The sequence below is a fragment of the Heptranchias perlo genome, unplaced genomic scaffold (assembly GCF_035084215.1).
Source record: "Heptranchias perlo isolate sHepPer1 unplaced genomic scaffold, sHepPer1.hap1 HAP1_SCAFFOLD_536, whole genome shotgun sequence".
Taxonomy (NCBI): Eukaryota; Metazoa; Chordata; class Chondrichthyes; order Hexanchiformes; family Hexanchidae; genus Heptranchias; species Heptranchias perlo.
Genome location: NW_027139555.1, coordinates 17,501 through 23,980, shown reverse-complemented (window position 1 = coordinate 23,980; position 6,480 = coordinate 17,501).

Sequence of the window (6,480 nt, the reverse complement as noted above, 5' to 3'; positions counted from 1 at the left end):
GGTACAGCGAATGGCTGCAAACCACTTTCCGCCGCCTCCCTCCGCGGGCGTGAGACCGACGGTCGTCGGGTTTGTTTCCGCGGCTAGAGCAGGACGAGGGGCAGCGAACGGTACCGGAAGGAACCCGGTCGCACACCGGGAAGTCGACTAGCGGGCCGCCGAAAGCGAGCACGGGGCCCCGGTTTGTCCGTCCCACCCGGAGGCCCATATCTCTGGAAGGCACAGGCCGATTTCCACCGGGTATGGCTCGTTGTGTGCGGCAGGACCAGGCGCAGCGGACGGTACCGAGCACTCGGAGGTCGGGCGCTGCCCGCCGGAGGTACAGCGAAAGGCTGCAAACCACTTTCCGCCACCTCCCTCCGCGGGCGTGAGACCGACGGTCGTCGGGTTTGTTTCCGCGGCTAGAGCAGGACGAGGGGCAGCGAACGGTACCGGAACGAACCCGGTCGCACACCGGGAAGTCGACCAGCGGGCCGCCGAAAGCGTGCTCGGGTCCCCGGTTTGTCTGTCCCACCCGGAGGCTGATATCTGAGGAAGTCCGAGGCCGATCTCCTCCGGCTAACTCGGCGGGCAATGTGTCCCCCCCACCATCTTCGGCTGATTACCGTGGCTGGACCGGATCAAGGAGCAACGGAACCGTGCCAGAACGACGTCGGTCGGACGGCGTGAACTGATAGTGCCGAGGCCGGAAACCGAGCCGGAAATGTGCACCGATTTATTGGTCCCACTCGCAGGCCCATATCTCCGGAAGGCCGAGGCCGATTTCCTCCGGGTATGGTTCGCTGCGTGCAGCCGGAAGGGGAGCAGCGGACGGCACTGAGCAGCCGGAGGTGCGGCGCTGCCCGCCGGAGCTGCAAGCGAAAGGCTGCGCACCGCTTTCCGCTGGTTAACTCGGCAGGCCGTCAGGCCGACCGACTCCGCTTCAGCACGGGAGCTAGAGTCGGGCAAGGGGCACCGAAGGGTACCGGAAGGATCACGTTCGGACACCGGGAAGTCGAGTGCCGGGCCGCCGAAAGCGAGCTCGGGGCCCCGGTTTGTCCGTCCCACCCGGAGGCCCATATCTCGAGAAGGCACAGGCCGATTTCCTCCGGGTTTGGCTCGCTGCGTGCGGCCGGACGAGGCGCAGCGAACGGTACCGAGCACTCGGAGGTGCGGCGCTGCCCGCCGGAGGTACAGCGAAAGGCTGCAAACCGCTTTCCGCCTCCTCTCCCCTCGGGCGTGAGACCGACGGTCGTCTGGTTTGCTTCCGCGGCAAGAGCAGGACGAGGGGCACCGAGCGGTACCAGAACGAACCCGGTCGCACACCGGGATGTGGAGTGCCCGGCCCAAACCCGCTACCCCCCCCCCCCCCCCCCCACCCGAAAGCGAGCCCCGGTTTGTGGATTAAAAGTGAAGCGGCAAAGATTTGTAAAACAGCGTGAAATGATGAACCAGAAGCCCAAAGTAATGGTGGGAATAAAAGTTCCGAAATGTGAAATGGTGAACCAGAAGTTGTGTGAACTGTTTAACCCAAAGTGGCAAAAATGGATTAAAAGGGGTGAAATGATCGACCGCAAAGCAGGGCAAGCATTAAACAAAAGCAGCAGCATTTTTTAAAAAGGGACAAATGGTTTACCAGAATCCCAAAAGAATGCTCAGAGACTTAAGTCCCAAAGGGGCAAATGGTTAACCAGAAGCTGGGTGAACTGCTTAACCCAAAGTGGGAAAAAGGATAAAAAAGGGGTGAACTGATCAACCAGAAGTCGACAACAATGTGCGGCGATTAAGTCTGAAAGAGGGAAAGGTTGACCGGAATGCAGGGAAATGATTAAACAAAAGCAGAAAAATTCAGTAAAAAGGGGCAAGTGGTGAACCAGAAGTTGGGTGAACTGCTTAACCAAAAGTGGGAAAGAGGATTAAAAGGGGTGAAATGATGAACCAGAAGGCGAAAGCAATGTGCCGCGTCGAAGTCCTAAAGGGGAAAAGGTTGACCAGAAAGCAGGGAAATGATTAAACAAAAGCAGAAAAATTCAGTAAAAAGGGGCAAGTGGTGAACCAGAAGTTGGGTGAACTGCTTAACCAAAAGTGGGAAAGAGGATTAAAAGGGGAGAAATGTTGAACCAGATGTCGAAAACAATGCGCGGCGATGAAGTCTGAAAGAGGAAAAGGTTGACCGCAAAGCAGGGAAAGCATTAAACAAAAGCAGCAGCATTTTAAAAAAAGGGACAAATGGTTTACCAGAATCCCAAAAGAATGCTCAGAGACTTAAGTACCAAAGGGCAAATGGTTAACCAGAAGCTGGGTGAACTGTTTAACCAAAAGTGGGAAAAAGGATTAAAAGGGGTGAAATGATTAACCAGAAGGCGAAAGCAATGTGCCGCGTCGAAGTCCTAAAGGGGAAAAGGTTGACCATAAAGCAGGGAAATGATTAAACAAAAGCAGAAAAATTCAGTAAAAAGGGGCAAATGGTTAACCAGAAGTTGGGTGAACTGCTTAACCAAAAGTGGGAAAGAGGATTAAAAGGGGAGAAATGTTGAACCAGATGTCGAAAACAATGCGCGGCGATGAAGTCTGAAAGAGGAAAAGGTTGACCGCAAAGCAGGGAAAGGATTAAACAAAAGCAGCAATATCTTTTAAAAAGGGACAAATGGTGAACCAGAATCACAAAAGAATGCTCAGAGACTTAAGTCCCAAAGGGGCAAATGGTTAACCAGAAGCTGGGTGAACTGTTTAACCAAAAGTGGGAAAAAGGATTAAAATGTTGTGAAATGATTAACCAGAAGGCGAAAGCAAAGTGCGGCGGCGAAGTCCAAAAGGGGAAAAGTTTGACAAGAAAGCAGGGAAATGATTAAACCAAAGCGGAAAAATTCAGTAAAAAGGGGCAAATGGTTAACCAGAAGCAGGGTGAACTGCTTAACCAAAAGCGGGAAAGAGGATTAAAAGGGGAGAAATGTTGAACCAGATGTCGAAAACAATGCGCGGCGATGAAGTCTGAAAGAGGAAAAGGTTGACCGCAAAGCAGGGAAAGGATTAAACAGAAGCAGCAATATCTTTTAAAAAGGGACAAATGGTGAACCAGAATCCCAAAAGAATGCTCAGAGACTTAAGTCCCAAAGGGGCAAATGGTTAACCAGAAGCTGGGTGAACTGTTTAACCAAAAGTGGGAAAAAGGATTAAAATGTTGTGAAATGATTAACCAGAAGGCGAAAGCAAAGTGCGGCGGCGAAGTCCTAAAGGGGAAAAGGTTGACCAGAAAGCAGGGAAATGATTAAACAAAAGCAGAAAAATTCAGTAAAAAGGGGCAAATGGTTAACCAGAAGTTGGGTGAACTGCTTAACCAAAAGTGGGAAAGAGGATTAAAAGGGGAGAAATGTTGAACCAGATGTCGAAAACAATGCGCGGCGATGAAGTCTGAAAGAGGAAAAGGTTGACCGCAAAGCAGGGAAAGGATTAAACAGAAGCAGCAATATCTTTTAAAAAGGGACAAATGGTGAACCAGAATCACAAAAGAATGCTCAGAGACTTAAGTCCCAAAGGGGCAAATGGTTAACCAGAAGCTGGGTGAACTGTTTAACCAAAAGTGGGAAAAAGGATTAAAAGGGGAGAAATGTTTAACCAGAAGGTGAAAGCAAAGTGCGGCGGCGAAGTCCAAAAGGGGAAAAGTTTGACAAGAAAGCAGGGAAATGATTAAACCAAAGCGGAAAAATTCAGTAAAAAAGGGGCAAATGGTTAAACAGAAGCAGGGTGAACTGCTTAACCCAAAGTGGGAAAAAGGATTAAAAGGGGAGAAATGTTTAACCAGATGTCGTAAACAAGGTGCGGCGATGAAGTCGGAAAGAGGGAAAGGTGGACCGCAAAGCAGGGAAAGCATTAAACAAAAGCAGCAACATTTTTAAAAAAGGGACAAATGGTGAACCAGAATCCCAAAATAATGCTCAGAGACTTAAGTCCCAAAGGGGCAAATGGTTAACCAGTAGCTGGGTGAACTGTCTAACCCAAAGTGGGAAAAAGGATTAAAAGGGGTGAAATGATTAACCAGAAGGCGAAAGCAAAGTGCGGCGGCGAAGTCGTAAGGGGAAAAGGTTGACCAGAAAGCAGGGAAAGCATTAAACAAAAGCGGCAACATTTTTTAAAAAGTGGCAAATGGTTAACCAGAATCCCAAAAGAATGCTCAGAGACTTAAGTCCCAAAGGGGAAATGGTTAACCAGAAGCTGGGTGAACTGGTGAACCAAAAGTGGGAAAAAGGATTAAAAGGGGAGAAATGTTTAACCAGAAGGCAAAAGCAAAGTGCGGCGGCGAAGTCCAAAAGGGGAAAAGGTTGACAAGAAAGCAGGGAAATGATTAAACCAAAGCGGAAAAATTCAGTATAATGGGGCAAATGGTTAACCAGAAGCTGGGTGAAATGGTTAACCGAAAGTGGCAAAAAAAGATTTAAAGGGGAAAAATGATTAACCAGAAGTCGACAACAATGCGCGGCGATGAAGTCTGAAAGGGGAAAAGGTTGACCACATAGCAGGGAAACGATTAAACAAAAGCGGCAACATTTTTTAAAAAGTGGCAAATGATTAACCAGAATCCCAAAAGAATGCTCAGAGACTAAGTCCCAAAGGGGAAATGGTTAACCAGAAGCTGGGGGAAATGGTTAACCAAAAGTTGCAAAAATGATTAAAAGGGGTGAAATGATTAACCAGGAGGCTAAAGCAATGTGCCGCGGTGAAGTCTGAAAGAGGGAAAGGTTGACCAGAAAGCATTAAACAAAAGCGGCAACATTTTTTAAAAATTGGCAAATGATTAACCAGAATCCCAAAAGAATGCTCAGAGACTAAGTCCCATAGGGGAAATGGTTAACCAGAAGCTGGGGGAAATGGTTAACCAAAAGTTGCAAAAATGATTAAAAGGGGTGAAATGATTAACCAGAAGTCGAAAATAATGTGCGGCGATGAAGTCCTAAAGGGGAAAAGTTTGACCACAAAGCAGGGAAAGCATTAAACAAAAGCGGCAACATTTTTAAAAAAGTGGCAAATGATTAACCAGAATCCCAAAAGAATGCTCAGAGACTAAGTCCCAAAGGGGAAATGGTTAACCAGAAGCTGGGGGAAATGGTTAACCAAAAGTTGCAAAAATGATTAAAAGGGGTGAAATGATTAACCAGGAGGCTGAAGCAATGTGCCGCGGTGAAGTCTGAAAGAGGGAAAGGTTGACCAGAAAGCATTAAACAAAAGTGGCAACATTTTAAAAAAATTGGCAAATGGTTAACCAGAATCCCAAAAGAATGCTCAGAGACTAAGTCCCAAAGGGGAAATGGTTAACCAGAAGCTGGGGGAAATGGTTAACCAAAAGTTGCAAAAATGATTAAAAGGGGTGAAATGATTAACCAGGAGGCTAAAGCAATGTGCCGCGGTGAAGTCTGAAAGAGGGAAAGGTTGACCAGAAAGCATTAAACAAAAGCGGCAACATTTTTTAAAAATTGGCAAATGATTAACCAGAATCCCAAAAGAATGCTCAGAGACCGAGTCCCAAAGGGGAAATGGTTAACCAGAAGCTGGGGGAAATGGTTAACCAAAAGTTGCAAAAATGATTAAAAGGGGTGAAATGATTAATCAGGAGGCTAAAGCAATGTGCCGCGGTGAAGTCTGAAATTGGGAAAGGTTGACCAGAAAGCATTAAACAAAAGCGGCAACATTTTTTAAAAATTGGCAAATGATTAACCAGAATCCCAAAAGAATGCTCAGAGACTAAGTCCCAAAGGGGAAATGGTTAACCAGAAGCTGGGGGAAATGGTTAACCAAAAGTTGCAAAAATGATTAAAAGGGGTGAAATGATTAACCAGGAGGCTAAAGCAATGTGCCGCGGTGAAGTCTGAAAGAGGGAAAGGTTGACCAGAAAGCATTAAACAAAAGCGGCAACATTTTTTAAAAATTGGCAAATGATTAACCAGAATCCCAAAAGAATGCTCAGAGACTAAGTCCCAAAGGGGAAATGGTTAACCAGAAGCTGGGGGAAATGGTTAACCAAAAGTTGCAAAAATGATTAAAAGGGGTGAAATGATTAACCAGGAGGCTGAAGCAATGTGCCGCGGTGAAGTCTGAAAGAGGCAAAGGTTGACCGGAAAGCATTAAACAAAAGTGGCAACATTTTTTAAAAATTGGCAAATGGTTAACCAGAATCCCAAAAGAATGCTCAGAGACTAAGTCCCAAAGGGGAAATGGTTAACCAGAAGCTGGGGGAAATGGTTAACCAAAAGTTGCAAAAATGATTAAAAGGGGTGAAATGATCAACCAGAAGTCGAAAATTATGTGCGGCGATGAAGTCCTAAGGGGGAAAAGTTACCCAGAAGGCAGGGAAATGATCAAACGAAAGCAGCCAAAAAATTATTAAAAGAGGGGAACTGATGAACCAAAAGGTGAGAAACGGCCCGCAGAGACTAAGTCCAAAACGGGAACTGGTGAACCGGAAATGATTAACCAAAAACTAAGTCCGAAGAGGGAACTGGTAAACCA